Genomic DNA, 18,679 nt, shown 5'->3' on the forward strand with positions numbered 1-18,679 from the left:
TTGGTACTTGGGTACTTGTTGTGTCTGCATTGGCACACAGGTTGGTGCCTGTGTTGGTACTTGGGTACTTGTTGGTGTCTGCATTGGCACACAGGTTGGTGCCTGTGTTGGTACTTGGGTACTTGTTGTGTCTGCATTGGCACACAGGTTGGTGCCTGTGTTGGTACTTGGGTACTTGTTGGTGTCTGCATTGGCACACAGGTTGGTGCCTGTGTTGGTACTTGGGTACTTGTTGTGTCTGCATTGGCACACAAGTTGGTGCCTGTGTTGGTACTTGGGTACTTGTTGGTGTCTGCATTGGCACACAGGTTGGTGCCTGTGTTGGTACTTGGGTACTTGTTGGTGTCTGCATTGGCACACAGGTTGGTGCCTGTGTTGGTACTTGGGTACTTGTTGGTGTCTGCATTGGCACACAGGTTGGTGCCTGTGTTGGTACTTGGGTACTTGTTGGTGTCTGCATTGGCACACAGGTTGGTGCCTGTGTTTGTATTTGGGTACTTGTTGTGTCTGCATTGGCACATAGGTTGGTGCCTATGTTTGTACTTGGGTACTTGTGTCTGCATTGGCACACAGGTTGGTGCCTGTGTTGGTACTTGGGTACTTGTGTCTGCATTGGCACACAGGTTGGTGCCTGTGTTGGTACTTGGGTACTTGTGTCTGCATTGGCACACAGGTTGGTGCCTGTGTTGGTACTTGGGTACTTGTTGGTGTCTGCATTGGCACACAGGTTGGTGCCTGTGTTTGTATTTGGGTACTTGTTGTGTCTGCATTGGCACACAGGTTGGTGCCTGTGTTGGTACTTGGGTACTTGTTGGTGTCTGCATTGGCACACAAGTTGGTGTCTGTGTTTGTATTTGGGTACTTGTTGTGTCTGCATTGGCACACAGGTTGGTGCCTGTGTTGGTACTTGGGTACTTGTTGGTGTCTGCATTGGCACATAGGTTGGTGCCTGTGTTGGTACTTGGGTACTTGTTGGTGTCTGCATTGGCACACAGGTTGGTGCCTGTGTTGGTACTTGGGTACTTGTTGGTGTCTGCATTGGCACATAGGTTGGTGCCTATGTTTGTACTTGGGTACTTGTGTCTGCATTGGCACACAGGTTGGTGCCTGTGTTGGTACTTGGGTACTTGTTGGTGTCTGCATTGGCACACAAGTTGGTGCCTGTGTTTGTATTTGGGTACTTGTTGTGTCTGCATTGGCACACAGGTTGGTGCCTGTGTTGGTACTTGGGTACTTGTTGGTGTCTGCATTGGCACACAGGTTGGTGCCTGTGTTGGTACTTGGGTACTTGTTGGTGTCTGCATTGGCACATAGGTTGGTGCCTATGTTTGTACTTGGGTACTTGTGTCTGCATTGGCACACAGGTTGGTGCCTGTGTTGGTACTTGGGTACTTGTTGGTGTCTGCATTGGCACACAAGTTGGTGCCTGTGTTTGTACTTGGGTACTTGTTGTGTCTGCATTGGCACACAGGTTGGTGCCTGTGTTGGTACTTGGGTACTTGTTGGTGTCTGCATTGGCACACAGGTTGGTGCCTGTGTTGGTACTTGGGTACTTGTTGTGTCTGCATTGGCACACAGGTTGGTGCCTGTGTTGGTACTTGGGTACTTGTTGGTGTCTGCATTGGCACACAGGTTGGTGCCTGTGTTGGTACTTGGGTACTTGTTGTGTCTGCATTGGCACACAGGTTGGTGCCTGTGTTGGTACTTGGGTACTTGTTGGTGTCTGCATTGGCACACAGGTTGGTGCCTGTGTTGGTACTTGGGTACTTGTTGTGTCTGCATTGGCACACAGGTTGGTGCCTGTGTTGGTACTTGGGTACTTGTTGGTGTCTGCATTGGCACACAAGTTGGTGTCTGTGTTTGTATTTGGGTACTTGTTGTGTCTGCATTGGCACACAGGTTGGTGCCTGTGTTGGTACTTGGGTACTTGTTGGTGTCTGCATTGGCACATAGGTTGGTGCCTATGTTTGTACTTGGGTACTTGTGTCTGCATTGGCACACAGGTTGGTGCCTGTGTTGGTACTTGGGTACTTGTTGGTGTCTGCATTGGCACACAGGTTGGTGCCTGTGTTGGTACTTGGGTACTTGTTGGTGTCTGCATTGGCACACAGGTTGGTGCCTGTGTTGGTACTTGGGTACTTGTTGGTGTCTGCATTGGCACACAGGTTGGTGCCTGTGTTGGTACTTGGGTACTTGTTGTGTCTGCATTGGCACACAGGTTGGTGCCTGTGTTGGTACTTGGGTACTTGTTGGTGTCTGCATTGGCACACAGGTTGGTGCCTGTGTTGGTACTTGGGTACTTGTTGTGTCTGCATTGGCACACAGGTTGGTGCCTGTGTTGGTACTTGGGTACTTGTTGGTGTCTGCATTGGCACACAGGTTGGTGCCTGTGTTGGTACTTGGGTACTTGTTGTGTCTGCATTGGCACACAAGTTGGTGCCTGTGTTGGTACTTGGGTACTTGTTGGTGTCTGCATTGGCACACAGGTTGGTGCCTGTGTTGGTACTTGGGTACTTGTTGGTGTCTGCATTGGCACACAGGTTGGTGCCTGTGTTTGTACTTGGGTACTTGTTGGTGTCTGCATTGGCACACAGGTTGGTGCCTGTGTTGGTACTTGGGTACTTGTTGTGTCTGCATTGGCACACAGGTTGGTGCCTGTGTTGGTACTTGGGTACTTGTTGGTGTCTGCATTGGCACACAGGTTGGTGCCTGTGTTGGTACTTGGGTACTTGTTGTGTCTGCATTGGCACACAGGTTGGTGCCTGTGTTGGTACTTGGGTACTTGTTGGTGTCTGCATTGGCACACAGGTTGGTGCCTGTGTTGGTACTTGGGTACTTGTTGTGTCTGCATTGGCACACAAGTTGGTGCCTGTGTTGGTACTTGGGTACTTGTTGGTGTCTGCATTGGCACACAGGTTGGTGCCTGTGTTGGTACTTGGGTACTTGTTGGTGTCTGCATTGGCACACAGGTTGGTGCCTGTGTTGGTACTTGGGTACTTGTTGGTGTCTGCATTGGCACACAGGTTGGTGCCCATGTTGGCACTTGTCTAGTTGGGTACTTGTTGGTTAACGATGTATTTCATAATCCCTGCCTCCTTAACTGCCCCAGATAAATCAGGCCTCAGCACCCCAATCTCACAGCATCCCTTGCCCTACTCTGTGTCCCCATTCCATGCAGCTCCAGCCTGAAGCCCACTGTCTGCACAAGCTTCTACAAGTGCTGTTTCTCACACAGGGTCTGGTAGCTGCTGGAGCCACGCAGCAGAGATCAGGCTCAGCACCTCTAAATGCCACAGGAGCTGGCAGAGGAGCTGACTGCAAGGGAAAAGCACATGAGTAACCCTGAGAGTCACTCAGAGCAGAGAAGAGGCTGGTATTAAGGGTGCAGATGGGGACAAATTATGTCAAGAGCATGGTTCAAACCACTGATGGTTAAATAACCTCCTCCAGGCAGCTTTGGTAAACACAGTGCCATAAAGGAGCCTTTCTGCTGCCCACTGTGAGTCTCTGAAGGCAGTAGATGACAGCAAGTGGTCGCTTGGACTCCTCTGCTCCTGCTTCTCCACATCCCTGTGCCTCTTGTCAAAGGGAGATGCTGAGGGACATCACAGATTCACAGAATCACAGAATGTTGGGGGTTGGAAGAGACCTCAAAGGTCCTTCTGCCCAGTCTGAATCTCCTCTTTTACAGATTCACAGGAAGGGATCCTCAAAGGTCCTTCTGCCCAGTCTGAATCTCCTCTCTAGTCACCATCCCTGGAGGTGTTAAAGAAGCCTGGATGAGGCACTTAGTGCCACGGTCTGGTTGACTGGATAGGGCTGGGTGCTAGATTGGGCTGGATGAGCTTGGAGGTCTCTTCCAACCTGGTTGATTCTATGATTCTATGATTCTATGATTAGTGCCATGGTCTGGTTGACTGGATAGGGCTGGGTGCTAGGTTGGGCTGGATGAGCTTGGAGCTCTCTTCCAACCTGCCTGATTCTGTGACTCTATGATTTTCTCCCACAGGCAGGTGATCCTGGAGCATTCAATGCAGTAAAGATGCAAGACTGAGCACAGCAGCCAGTTTCAACCCAGTGATCCTTAAACCCTGATGTCCAAACCTCCACTCAGGGATGAAAACAACAGCATCCAGTTTCAGAAGGTGCTACAACCTCACTGTCTTCCACAGCTCAGGCAACCACCAGGGTCAGTCTCTATTGTGCATCATTCAGTGTTAATACTTCCAGGGCTGGTTTTCTTTCTTTCAATTGCAACTCCACCTTTGGGATTAGTGATTTTATTTTATGATGGGATATTAAGAGTAGGCAGCCAACCTTTTCCCCCTCCCCCCCCCCCCACCTCTTTTTTTTTCTCCTCCCAGCCAGCACTCAGAGGGAATAGATGAAACCATTAAATAAACACAAGCACAGGAAACACTGCAAACTCTTAGCCATTATTCTATGAAGAGAATGCCAATGCAAACACTGTAATAAAATATTCTTCTCTGAAATCAACACTAATTTTCTAGAGGCAATCAAATTCATCCCCATGATCACTCCTCCTAGGGAAAACAGCCAAGCACTGCTACATTCAGATCTCTGTGGCTCCATCTCTTAGTGTGGTTCAGACAGGCTGCAAACCCATGGCTACAGAAAGGTTTGCTATGGAAAAAATCCCTGGGGACAACACATAAGAGGCCACAATAAAGTCTCTCTGGAGCCTTCCTTTCTCCAGGCTGTACAGTCCCAACTCTCTCAGCCTGTCTTCACATCATAGAATCATAGAATCAGGCAGGTTGGAAGAGACCTCCAAGCTCATCCAGCCCAACCTAGCACCCAGCCCTCAACAATCAACCAGACCATGGCACTAAGTGCCTCATCCAGGCTTTGCTTCAACACCTCCAGGGATGGTGACTCCACCACCTCCCTGGGCTGCCCCATGTAGCACCCAAAACCATCACACCACTCCAAGAGGTCCATGGACCCCCAGAGCTGGACACAGTACTCAAGGTAGACCTTACCAGTGCAGAGCAGAGGGGCAGAATCCCTTCCCCCAATCTGTTGGCCAGGCTGCTTTGATTGCAGTCCAGGAAACACTTTGCCTTCTGGACTGCAAGCACACCTTGCCAATTCAAGTCCAGCTTTTCACCCACCAGCACTCCTAAGCCCTTCTTTGCAAGGCAGCTCTCAATGTCTCAAGCCCAACAGCTCCAAAGCCATAGCACATCAGCAGTGTCCCACTGCACAGATGCAGCAGCCCCACCAGACCACTGGTGGAGCCTTCATGATGCTTTTACACCCTACCCAGCTTTTTAGCAGCTTGACAGCCCTCAGAAGTTGGGCTGCATGAGCTTGGAGGTCTCTCCCAATCTGCGTGATTCTATGATTCTATGGTCTAGTTGATTGGCCAGGGCTGGGTGCTAGGTTGGACTGGATGAGCTTGGAAGTCACTTCCAACCTGCCTGATTCTATCATTAGTGCCATGGTCTGGTTGACTGGATAGGGCTGGGTGCTAGGTTGGACTGGATGAGCTTGGAGGTCTCTTCCAACCTGCTTGATTCTATGATTCTATGGTCTAGTTGATTGGCCAGGGCTGGGTGCTAGGTTGGACTGGATGAGCTTGGAGGTCTCTTCACAGTATCACAGTATCACAGTATCACCAAGGTTGGAAGAGACCTCACAGATCATCAAGCCCAACCCTTTACCACAGAGCTCAAGGCCAGACCATGGCACCAAGTGCCACGTCCAGTCCTGCCTTGAACAGCCCCAGGGACGGCGACTCCACCACCTCCCCGGGCAGCCCATTCCAGTGTCCAATGACTCTCTCAGGGAAGAACTTTCTCCTCACCTCCAGCCTAAATCTCCCCTGGTGTAGCCTGAGGCTGTGTCCTCTTGTTCTGGTGCTGGCCACCTGAGAGAAGAGAGCAACCTCCTCCTGGCCACAACCACCCCTCAGGTAGTTGCAGACAGCAATAAGGTCACCCCTGAGCCTCCTCTTCTCCAGGCTAACCAATCCCAGCTCCCTCAGCCTCTCCTCGTAGGGCTGTGCTCAAGGCCTCTCCCCAGCCTCGTTGCCCTTCTCTGGACACGCTCAAGCATCTCAATGTCCCTCCTAAACTGGGGGGCCCAGAATTGAACACAGGACTCAAGGTGAGGTCTAACCAGTGCAGAGTACAGGGGCAGAATGACCTCCCTGCTCCTGCTGGCCACACCATTCCTGATGCAGGCCAGGATGCCACTGGCTCTCTTGGCCACCTGGGCACACTGCTGGCTCATGTTCAGGCAGGTATCAATCAGCACCCCCAGATCCCTCTCTGTCTGGCTGCTCTCAGCCACTCCGACCCCAGCCTGTATCTCTGCATGGGGTTGTTGTGGCCAAAGTGCAGCACCCTGCACTTGGAGCTATTGAACACCATCCCATTGGACTCTGCCCATCTGTGCAGGCAATGATGGGTGATGGTCTCTTGGCTACGCAGTGAAAACTGCATCATCAGGCTCAGGACCAGCCAAGCCCCTCCATGATGGAGGTTGAATCATTTCTCCTTTCTGTATCCACAGCACAGGATCAATTAACCTTTGCTGTGGCTCCTCCTGTGAGTCACTTAAGAGGGGGGAACAGTTAAACTGCTTCACAGGAAATGGGTTTTAAAAGGCTCTGCTCAGTTCTGCATAAGATGAGAGGGAAAAAATAGAGGTGGGGGGGGGAAGGAGGAAATTCAAGCATGTTCAGCATCTCATGGATTAATCCTAGGCCTAGAGCCAGGATAATTACTGCCAGAAGGAAGAGAAGTAACATAAATATAGGTTAAGGCACAAAAGATGCCATTGGTGAGGTTTTATCCAGCACCAGCTCAAGAAGGGATTTGTAAATTTAATTATAGAAAGATTCTAAAAGCAGGTAATACCCCAAAGGGTTGTGAAAATTATTTTACTAAAGTGAGGAGAGGGAAACAGAAAATAAACTCACCCAAACATGTTAAACTAAGTAGGGCACCTGATAGATCTCGGGCAGAGCCTCCTGCAGGATCCGGAGCAGCCTGCGGGCTGGGGATGTGCACTGGCAGCAGCTGGTGCCAGCCTCCACGGTTCACACAGTGCTCTGGGTTGGAAGGCACCTCCAAAGGTCACACAATCACAGGATGCCAGGGGCTGGAAGGGACCTCCAAAGCTCAGCCAGTCCAACCCCCCTGCCAGAGCAGCATCCCCTGGAGCAGATCACACAGGAACACATCCAGGCGAGTTTTGAGTATCCCCAGAGAGGGAGACTCCACAACCCCCACCCTGGGCAGCCTGTTCCAGGGCGCTGGCACCTTCACAGGGAAAAAATTCCTCCTCACAGAATCAGCCAGGTTGGAAGAGACCTCTGACCTAGCTGCAGATGTGCCTGCTTAACTACAAGGTTGGACTAGAGAAATACAAATGTCCCTTCCAATCTAAACCATTCTCTGGCTCTGTATTAGGAAGAGCATCAATTCCACCCCAGTCTAAACCAGCACACCTCCACTCTCACTCTCCTCACCTCCAGCTTTGCTCCATTCCCTCCACTCCTGCCACTCCCTCACAGCCTTCAAAGCCCCTCCCCAGCTTTTTTCTAGCCCACTTCAGATCCTGAAAGGCCACAAGAAGGTCCCCTGGGAGCCTCCTCTGCTGCAGTCTGCACAGCCCCAACTCTTTCACTCTATCAATCTCCAGCCTACCTGTTCCCTTCAAGTATTGGAAGGCAGCTCTACAATCCCTCCAGAGTCTTCTCCAGGCTGAACAACCCCAGCTCCCCCAGCCTGTCCTCATAGCAGAGGTGCTCCAGCCCTTGGATGACCTTTGTGGCTCTGCTCTGCAGTTGCTCCAACAGCTCTGTGTCCTTCTCGTGCTGGGTATCCCAGGGCTGGATGGGGTATTTGAGGTGTGTGCACACCACAGTATTGAGGCTCACAGAATCACTCAGGGTTGGAAGAGACCACAAGGAGCAGCCAGTTCCAAGCCCCCTGCCATGCCCAGGGACACCCTACCCTAGAGCAGGCTGCACACAGCCTCACACAGCCTGGCCTTAAACACCTCCAGCCATGGGGCCTCAACCACCTCCCTGGGCAACCCATTCCAGCCTCTCACCACTCTCCTGCTCAACAGCTTCCTCCTCACATTGCCTTCAGGTTCCCTGTTGCCTCCAGGTTCCCTGTTGCCTCCATCCTTTCTCACCTCTCTGCTTACCCTCTCCTCCTTCTAGAAACACTGCAGGGGCTTTCTTTGCAGGGCTGTCCCCACTCTTCCAGAGCAATGAACCACTGCTACAAGGTGAGCACAAGCAAGGGGTGGAGGACCAGGCAGGAATAACTGATGAGGTTCAGTGCTGGGATCTCTTGGGCTTCCCACTAGAATACAGCTACCTTGAGCAACTGGAAATGTTAACTCTTGACCTATAAACCACATTTTCAGTGTACAAACTGTGTTTCTGACCTCTCTGCAGTGCTTCCTGCTCCACAAGGCAGCTCCTGAAATGTCCCTGGGACCGATCTGGGTGCTTGCTCAGCACAGCTCTGCACAAGCTTTAGTCCAGCCCAGCAAGGCATACATCAATTGTGCTCCTAAAATAGATGATCTGCTTAAATGCTCTGCTGCTCTGCTCCTGCCATGCCTGGTGTGGGCAACCATAGCATGGCTTACGTTGGAAGGAGCCTCACAGATCATCTACTCCCACCTGCCACGGGCAGGGTTGCTTCTCAACTAAATCAGCTTGGCTCAAGGCTTCTTCTCCAACCTGGCTTTGAACAGTTGCAGGGAGGAGGCATCCACAGCCTCTCCTGCCAACCTATTTGTGCTAGTTTGAAGCTAGCTAGGATGTTTTGGTGAGAACAACTAGATCACAGGCTGTGAAAGGAGAACAGTGGTGATGTCTGCTGCACTCATAGGCTTGCTGGGATGGGTAAGAACATAAATATAGGTAACAGAGCCATTCTCTGGGCTTCATGGGCTGCATCTCACTCTAACCTAACCTGCTGTCTGTGTGGCTAACCCACCTACTTCTAAGCCCCCTGGCCAGCCCTCCAAACTATCTTGGGCACAAGGCAACATCTTGGGTAAGGCAGAGGGGTGGGAGAAGGTGGCAGGGTGGTTGGGAGCCCCTGCTGGGGACTCAGGTTTCTGGCAGGGCTGCTGTGTTTCTGTGTTACCATTAACTTGTCTATTTCTGTCTCTAGCTGCAGATACTGTAACTATCTGCTTGTATCTTGTGCTAAGCTGTAAACGTAAAGCTTCATTCAATTTCCAGAGCTGCTGAGCCTAGTCTGGGTGATTCCCAGTGTTGGGGGGCAGGGAACACACAAACCATCACACTATTCCAGAGTCTCACCGCCCTTGGACTGACAAACTTCTTCCCAAGATCCAGTCTAAATCTACTCTACTCCAGCTTAAAACCATTCCCCCTTGTCCTGTCACTAGACACCCTCAGGAAAAGTCCCTCTCCAGCCTTCCTGTAGGATCCTATGAGGAGAGGCTGAGGGGGCTGGGGGTGTGCAGCCTGCAGCAGAGGAGGCTCAGGGCAGAGCTCATTGCTGTCTGCAGGGAGGCTGTAGCCAGGTGGGGTTGGGCTCTGCTGCCAGACACCCAGCAACAGAAGGGGACAGAGTGTCAAGCTGTGCCAGCGGAGGTCTAGGCTGGATGTTGTTAGGAAGTTGTTGTCAGAGAGAGTGATTGGCATTGGAATGGGCTGCCCAGGGAGGTGGTGGAGTCTCTGTGGCTGGAGGTGTTGAAGCCAAGCCTGGCTGGGGCACTTAGTGCCATGGTCTGGTTGCTTGTTGAGGGCTGGGTGCTAGGTTGGGCTGGCTGAGCTTGGAGCTCTCTTCCAACCTGCTTGATTCTATGATCCTGTCAGGCAGCTCTAAGGTCTTCTCCAGGCTGAACAACCCCAGCCCCCTCAGCCTACCCTCACCAGCAGAGATGCCCCAACCCTTTGTGACCCTGTTCTGGACTCTCTCCAGCAGCTCTGTGTTCTTCTTATGCCGGGGACAGGATCACAGAATTGCTTAGATGGGCAAAACCCTTCAAGCTCCTCGAGTCCAAGCTTTAGTTTCAGACTGACAAGTCCTTGACTAACCCAAATCCCTCAGCACAGCATCCAATCGCTACGGTTGGAAGGGACCCCCAGGATCATCCAGAACTCTGGCAGTAAGAAGGAAACACTGCCAGCATAGATTGCCAGTGAAAAGGCACTTCAAAAGATGACAGACAAGTATTTTAAGCTCAAAATATATATACACACATTTATTAGGAAGCAAAACAGGGTTTTACAAACTCATCGTGCACAAAAGACAATGCATTACAGGAACCCCCACTCAGGGCTGACTGCTGCAAGCTTCCCCTCTGCTGGCAAAGACTAACGTGACCCTGCTCCTCTCCGCCCTGCTGAGCAATGTTTCTGCTCACACAGCTCTTTTAATCTTGTTTCACGCCTGTTGTTTCCATGCACTGTGATCCACACTGGACTCTGCGAGCCCTTTGGTATGTAAATACCTTCAGCAGCTCAGAGCTACAAGCGAGGCACGCAGAGGTTGTCTGCAAGAATGGGCTTCGAAGGTGGTTTAACTCATGCATACCAAGCAGCACAACGACCCCCTGAAAGCCACAGAGTTTCAGTACTTTCAGTACTGAAGGGGACCTACAGGAAGGTTGGGGAAGGACTGCTTAGAAGGGCTTGGAGGGCAGGGGGTTGAAACTGGAGCAGGGCAGGTTTAGGTTGGACATCAGGAGAGAGTTCTTTACAATGAGAGAAGTAAAAGAAGGCAACAGCAGGCCCAGGGATGTGGTTGAGTTCCTATCCCTGCAGACACTCGAGATCATGGAATGTCAGAGGCTGGAAGGGACCTCAGGAGCTCAGCCAGTCCAACCTCCTAGCCAGAGCAGCATCCCCTACACCACATCACACAGGAACATATCCAGGCAGGTGTTGAGTATCTCCAGAGAGGGAGACTCCACAGCCCCCCTGGGCAGCCTGTTCCAGGGCTCTGGCACCCTCACAGGGTAAAATTCCTCCTTATGTTTCCATGGAACTTCCTATGCCTCAGCTTCCACCCAGTGCCCCTTGGCCTGTCCCTGGGCATCACCCAGCAGAGCCTGGCTCCAGCCTCCTGGCACTCATCCCTTACATATTGATAAGCATTGATGAGTTCACCTCTCAGTCTCCTCTTCTCCCAGCAGCACAGCCCCAGCTCCCTCAGGCTCTCCTCACAACAGAGCTGTTCCAGTCCCTTCAGCATCTCTGTGGCTGGACTCTCTCAAGCAGTTCCATGTCCCCCTTGAACTGGAGGCCCCAGAACTGAACACAGTGCTCCAGATGTGGCTTAGCAGGGCAGAGTAGAGGGGCAAGAGAACCACTCTCAACCTGCTAGCAACAGCCCATCTAATACACCCCAGCATGGCATTGCCCCCCTGGCCACAAGAGCACACTGCTGGCTCATGGGCAACCTCACATGAGCTAGGACCCCCTCCAAAGCCTTTTCCCCTTTGCTGCCTTCCAGCAGGTCAGTCCCCAACCTATACTGATGCCTGGGGTTGTTCTTTCCCAGGTGCAAGACTTTACCCTTGCCCTTGTTCAATGTCATTGAACTGCTTCCTGCTCAGCCCTCAGACTCAGCGTGGCCCTGGGCAGGCTGATCTAGCTGGAGGTGTTCCTGCTGAGAGGGAGTTAGCCAAGATGACCTTTGAGGCTCCCTTCCAACCCGGTGCAACGTCTGTGAAGCAGCAACATCAGGTACATGGCACAGGACGAAATGGGATGCTGTAAAAGCAATGCAAATTGAAACCAGGCATCAAGTAAGCACTTCTCAGTCCAAGGCTACACCACACAACTGTTTCACAGGAGTCATGACAAGCTCAGTCCCCTGAGACACACAAAACTGGATTAGACAAGAACTTCAAACCCAGTGCGATGCAGAATAATCCTATGCTGGCAGGAAGGGATCAAAGCTAAAGTCTCTAACTTGATTAATCTTCTGTGGAGAGTTCTGAACTCTGCCTACACACCAGGCTGCAAGTTAAAACCTCTCTCTTCTGTAAGGTTCAGCAGAGGAGAGTTGTGTTTAGCAGGCTTGTCAAAGGAACCCTATGGCCAGGGACAGTGGGTGTGCAGTGAAGGCAAGGCATCATTAGACAGGTCTGTCCATAGCAGGCTGAACATGAGCCAGCAGTGTGCCCAGGTGTGTCCATGTTGTTCTGGGCCTCAGCTGAGGCTTTGCAAACTTCAGTGTTGAGAGATCTCATCCTTCCAGCAGATACAGCTTCAGCCTCACCTGCTAATTATGGGGAAGGCTTCCCCACCTCCTCCAGGTCATTCATATCGTAGCAGGAATCTCACTAAACCACAAGAGCACAGGAACACAGAATGCTTTGGAAGGGACATTTAAAGGTCATCTAGTGTCAAGAATCATAGAATCAAGCAGGTTGGAAGAGAGCTCCAAGCTCATCCAGTCCATGCCATGGTCTGGTTGACTGTCCAGGACTGGGTGCTAGGTTGGACTGGATGAGCTTGGAGATCTCTTCCAACCTGCTTGATTCTGTGATCATGGCTGTGTTTGAACAGCTCCTTGGCAAAAACTTCTCCCTTCCCTCTACTGTTTTCTGTAGCAGCCTTCTGGGTGGTCCACAGCCATAGGACAAGAAGCAGTGGCTACAAAATGGAACATAAAAGGTTTCACCTCAGCATAAGAAACTTCTTTACCAAGAGGGTGGAACAGGCTGTCCAGAGATGTTGTGGAATCTCCTTCTCTGGAGACTTACAAAACCTACCTGTGCAGACTACCCTGGCAGGGAGGTTGAACTCAATGATCTCTGGAGGTCCCTTCCAATCTCTATGGTCCTGTGATGTTTCTGTGCTGGGATGGTTTTATTAGCTCCATGCACACAGACAATGCTGTAGGTGTTTATATACATAGATACAGCTCACCTGGCTCATAATTACAGCAACTTAAAACCCCTCCAACAAACCACCCTCCAAAAAATCCAACTCCTTCCCACCATTAAATGAAACACATTGATCCAAGCAGTGGAGCATCTCACCACCCATAAAAACCATTCAGACCTAAAGACAAAAGAAAAGAAAAGCATTAAATAAATAAACTGTAATGCTCCAAACATTAATTAATCAACTAAAGATAAAAGAGAATGGTTTAGGTTGGAAGGTAGCTCAAAGATTATCTAGTTCCAATCCCCTGCCATAGGCAGGGACACCTCCCACTAGAACAGGTTGCTCAAGACCTCATCCAACCTGGTCTTGACCACCTCCAGGGAGGTTGTGGAGCACAGAAGCACCCAATGTGATCTTTGATCACATTGGGTGCTTCTGTGCTCCACAACCTCCCTGGGCAACCTGTGCCAGTGACTCACCACCCTCACTGCAAACAAACTTCTGCCTAACAGCCACTTTCAATCTCCCCTCTGCCAGTTTAAACCCATTTCTCCTCCTGTCACTACAAGACCTTGTCAGCAGTCCCTCCCCAGCCCTCCTTCAGATCCTGGAAGGCCACTCCAAGGTCTCCTGGAAGCCTTCTCTTCTCCAGGCTGCAGAGCCCCAACTCTCTCAGCCTGTCCTCACAGCAGAGCTGCTGCAGCCCTCTCAGCATCTTGGTGGCCTCCTCTGGACTGGCTCCAACAGTTCCATGTCCTGCTTGTGTTGGGGGCTCCAGAATTGTACACAGTACAGAATAGTTTGTGATGGAAGAGATCTTTAATGCTGTGCTTCAGGTGGGGTCTGGTAAGAGCAGACTAAAGGGGGCAGAATCCTCTCTCTTGCCCTGCTGGCCACACTGTTCTGGCTGGGGAAATAAAGATTGAAAGAATGCTTTAGAGCTACAGGAACTGAAGGACCTGACAAAAAACCTGCTGCTTAGTACAAGAGGATTTGGATTTGGTTTTTAACTCTGTGTTCTCTCATGTTCCCTTTCCTTGGAAGCAAAAAAACTCAGCAGAACTGGAGGATTACACTCATTTTCTGGACAAAGTAACACCAGGGGAAATCTTGGCATGCCAACAGCACTCATAGGCATTTGGCTTTATGTTCAGAAGCTGGAGTGGAATGGAACCACAAAGAGATGAGTTTCAGACCTGTCAGCAAGAAGCACAACTGTAAGGTACAGCCTCCTCTGGAAAAGGAGCTTACTTGTGCTTAGTTGAGGTTTGGTGAGTGGCTCCTCAAGGAATCTACATCCCATCAGATGTATTGCATCTCAGGGACAGAGAACACCTCACTCACTACAGTGTAAAGCATTTCATCAAGAAGATCCAACAGCCACAGAGAGAGTAAAGGTATTGATGAAAGTCTCCCCAGTAATGCCAGTGGATTTTGCCCTAAGAAGGATTTACTTTTTCCCCCTTCTCCTCCTTTGTAAGGCAGCAGAGTGCTCTGCTGGGGTTTCTGGCTGACTGGAAATGGCATTTTGAACCATCAAGCAGGTTCTACTGGTGACCACTGAAGCTGACAGCACTCAGGCACACGGCAGGACTGCAGCATCCCAGGGCTCCCATGGTGTGCTCCTGTCATTGGCACATAAAGCTTTCCATATGGCTCCTCCACCCTGGAAAGCCCAAGCTCTATAAGGATATCTGCAGCCATTGGTTTTGTGGAGATGGCATTGCACAGGAGGAAAGAATTAAATCCCTCAGTGAGACTGGCAAAGGCTCCCCCTTGGCACAGGCAGAGGATGCCAGCTGATGGCTTTGATTAAGCAGTGACGCACATCACCCGTCTAGGGCTACTGGCCACATGGCTCCGATCCAGGGCAAGCTGTTGCATGGGAATCACCACACCAACCTCCCTGCTGCATGGCCAACCCCATCCTGCAGCAACAGGAACAGTTTTGCAGCTCTCACTGGCTTAGGCACTCAGGGAAAGAAGTGTCAGAGATCAGCTCCTGCTGATAGGGAGGCAGAGTTCATCTCACCCAATGTCCGCTGCCAGGAGATCATGGAATGCTTTGAGCTGCAAAAGCTTTTTAAGATCACCAAGTCTGACTGCTAACCCAGGTGACCACCACACCAGGTCACTCAGCACCTCAACCACACAGCTTTTCAGCACTTTCAGGGACAGGGACTCTACCACTTCCCTACACAGACTCGTCCAGGGCTTGTCAATTCTTCTGGAGAAAAATTTTCTTCCTCATGTCCAACCTAAACCTCCTCTGGCACAACCTGAGGCTGTCTCCTCCTGTCCTACTGCTTGTCACTTGGAAGAGTCTGACCCCCAACTTGCTATAGCCTCCTTTCAGATGGTGTAAGAGAGGAGGGTGTCCAGTCAAGGCTGGAGGCCAGGGAGGAAGAGGACCACTAGGAGAGGCCACACTGCAGTGTCAGTACTGCTGACTGAGGGAGCCAAGGCAAGTAGCTCAGACTGTCAGTGCCATGGATAGTGGCCTCAGCAAGTTTGCTGCCCACACCAAGCTGTGTGGTGCAGCAGCCAGGCTGGAGGACAGGATCCATGCAGAGGGACCTGGACAGGCTGCAGAGGTGGGCACAAACCAACCTCAGGAGCTTCAACAAGACCAAAGGCAAGGTCCTGCAGCTGGGTGGAGGCAATGCCAAGCACCAATCCAGGCTGGGCAGCGAGTGGCTGGAGAGCAGCCCTCAGGAGAGGCACTTGGGGGTGCTGCTGGAGGAGAAGCTCAACAGGAGCCAGCAGTGTGCACTTGCAGCCCAGAAAGCCAAGCAGAGCCTGGGCTGCAGCAGCAGCAGTGTGGCCAGCAGGGCCAGGGAGGGGATTCTCCTCCTCTGCTCTGCTGAGACCCCACCTGGAGTACTGCAGCCAGTTCTGGAGCCCCCATTACAAGAGGGCTGTGGAGATGCTGGAGTGTGTCCAGAGCAGGGCCAGGAGGATGCTCAGAGGGCTGCAGCAGCTCTGCTGTGAGCACAGACTGAAAGAGTTGGGGCTGTGCAGGCTGGAGCAGAGGAGGCTCCCGGGGACCTTCTTGTGGCCTTCCAGCATCTGAAGGGGGCTACAAAAAGGCTGGGGAGGGACTTTTGAGGCTCTCAGGGAGTGACAGGAGTGGGGGGAATGGAGCAAAGCTGGAGGTGGGGAGAGTCAGAGTGGAGGTGAGGAGGAAGTTGTCGAGCTTGAGAGTGGTGAGAGGCTGGACTGGGTTGCCCAGGGAGGTGGTTGAGGCCCCATGGCTGGAGGTGTTTGAGGCCAGGCTGTGTGAGGCTGTGTGCAGCCTGCTCTAGGGTAGGGTGTCCCTGGGCATGGCAGGGGGGTTGGAAGTGGCTGCTCCTTGTGCTCCCTTCCAACCCTGAGTGATTCCATGATTCTCTGACTGGCCTCTTAACCTCAAGACAAACAGAAGCAGCTGAGAAAAAATAAATCTCAGGAGGGTAAAGCAACCACTCCACAGCCTTTAAGACAAGATTCTGTATAGGCAGGTGCAAAACAAAAATGCTACTGAAGGAGGAATGGAGATACCCAGCTGGGAGAAGGGACAACCTTCCACACTGCTAAGTGTGGAATCACTTGACTTGTGCAAGGATACTGCTAACTGCTAAAGGCAAAAGAGCTCCAGCAGAAATGTCCTGCTTTCAAGTGTAAATCAACCCCCAACACAAAAATACCCTGCTGGACAAAAGGCACCAAAAAATCAAGTTACACAAAGGTCAGACCACACGAGAGAATGATTAGCAGATACATTATGTCATACTGATGTCATTGCTCTGGTAAATGTGAGTTATAAATGGGCACCCTTAAAACACACACTTTCAATATGCATATGCACTTGTTGTTAGAAGGCAGCAGCTGCTGCTAGTAAGAAAAGAACAGCCACAGAGGAGGATAGAGTGAGGCAATGCATGCAAGGAGCAGTGCAAGCCCACAGCAGATCTGCACCTGTGGCTGTGCTAGAAAGCACAGAACCCATCTCTGTGTGTGCAAGAGGAAGATGTTTGCACTGTGCTTCATTATCTTAATGTCTGATGACAGAAAGGAAAATCCCTTGAGTATAGAATGGTGGAATGGGTTGGAAGAGACCTCCAGAGGTCATCCAGGTCAGTTACTAGCATCTTCCACATGCTCAGAGCCTTCTTGAGCCTAACCTTGAGGACCCATCTGGTTGATTGCCAGGGTGGGGTGCTAGGTTGGGCTGGATGAGGTTGGAGGGGCTCTTGGGACCTGGCTACCTTTAAGATTTCATTCTAGGGAGAAGGAAATGCCTAAAACCTGAAGGCTCATAGGAGTCACACCTGACATACATGCTTCAAACAGAACACATTTGCTTAAGCAAGGTGTGACCATGGCACTTTGGGACACAGTTTCAAGGCCATGGTGGTGCTGGTTTGAAGGTTGGGTCTGATGCCCAGGGAGAGCTTCTCCAATCTAAACAAAGACCACACAACACTACTCACCCAAGAGCTTCCAGCTCTGCCAAGGACTTCAGCTCATCAGGAGCAAGCAGAAAGCAGCAGCTAAACACAAAGAAGCTCATCCTAAGCAACAAGACCCAACCAGCACCTGTGAGTGATGACAAAATGACCATCATGTACCTAGCCTGCATGACCGGGGGGCCAGCAGGGCCCCCCGGCCTTTAGATCCCCTCCACCAGTCACCCAGTGAGCCCCAGGGGCACTCACCAGTGATGATCCCAGGAGGATCTTCTGCCCAAATGGGCAAGCTTGGGGCTTGCCTTGCCTGGGCCCATTAAATAGGGCAGCAGGCAGGGAGGGCAAAGTGGTCACACCTGGGGTGGGAGGAGCCTCTGACAGAAGCCAGGTGCTGTGGGTTTGGGGGCAAGGGGAGGGAGGGTGGGAAAGGGAGGTGGTGCTGAAAGGATGGAGATGGAGAGGAAAAGGATGGAGATGAATCTGGGGGAATGCAGTGTGGGGTGGGGAGGGGGCAGATATGGTGGGAAAGGGGAGGTGGTGATGAAAGGGAGATGGAGAGGAAAAGGAGGGAGATGAATCTGGGGGAAGGGGAAATGCAGTGTGGGGTGGGAAGGGGCAGATATAGAGGGAAAGGGGAGGTGGTGCTGAAAGGATGGAGATGGAGAGGAAAAAGATGGAGATGAATTTGGGGGGAAGTGGAATGCAATGTGGGGTGGGAAGGGGCAGATATGGTGGGAAAGGGGAGGTGGTGCTGAAAGGAGGGAGATGGAGAGGAAAAAGATGGAGATGAATTTGGGGGGAAGTGGAATGCAATGTGGGGTGGGAAGGGGCAGATATGGTGGGAAAGGGGAGGTGGTGCTGAAAGGAGAGAGATGGAGAGGAAAAAGATGGAGATGAATTTGGGGGGGAAGTGGAATGCAATGTGGGGTGGGAAGGGGCAGATATGGTGGGAAAGGGGAGGTGGTGCTGAAAGGAGGGAGATGGAGAGGAAAAGCATGGGGATAAAAAGAGGAAAATGAGGTAGAATGAAGGAGATGGAGAGGAAAGGAGGAAGATGGGAAAGAGGACGTGGAGAGGAAAGGAGGAAGATGGAGGGAAAGAGGAAGTGGAGGCAAAAGGAGGGAGATGGGAGAGAAGTGTAATAAAAAGGTGGTGCTGCTCTGGCAGGGGAGTTGGACTAGGTGAGCTTTCAAGGTAGCCCCTAACATTCTGTAATCATCTTCATGGCCTTCCTCTGGACCTGCTCCATCAGGTCCACATCCACGTGCTGAGGGCTCCATAGCTGGACACAATACTCCAGATGAGGTCTTCCCAGGGCAGAGTACAGCAGCAAGTTATTGTCTCTCCATCTGCTGGC

General features: G+C 51.5%; 1 protein-coding gene and 1 long non-coding RNA gene across 2 annotated transcripts in view; both read right to left on the bottom strand.

The window, feature by feature from the left end:
- XKR6 (XK related 6) overlaps positions 1 to 18,679 on the bottom strand; it is a 230,670-nt gene that overhangs the window by 143,839 nt on the left and 68,152 nt on the right. The gene's annotated exons all lie outside the window — the stretch shown is intronic.
- On the bottom strand, positions 10,208 to 17,599 carry LOC135177038 (uncharacterized). The gene is made up of 3 exons (XR_010302888.1): positions 17,347 to 17,599; positions 12,985 to 13,048; positions 10,208 to 10,587 (listed from the first exon to the last, which is right to left on the bottom strand). It is a non-coding gene; the product is annotated as an uncharacterized LOC135177038 (long non-coding RNA).

Source organism: Pogoniulus pusillus, chromosome 7, assembly GCF_015220805.1.
Source record: "Pogoniulus pusillus isolate bPogPus1 chromosome 7, bPogPus1.pri, whole genome shotgun sequence".
Lineage (NCBI taxonomy): Eukaryota > Metazoa > Chordata > Aves > Piciformes > Lybiidae > Pogoniulus > Pogoniulus pusillus.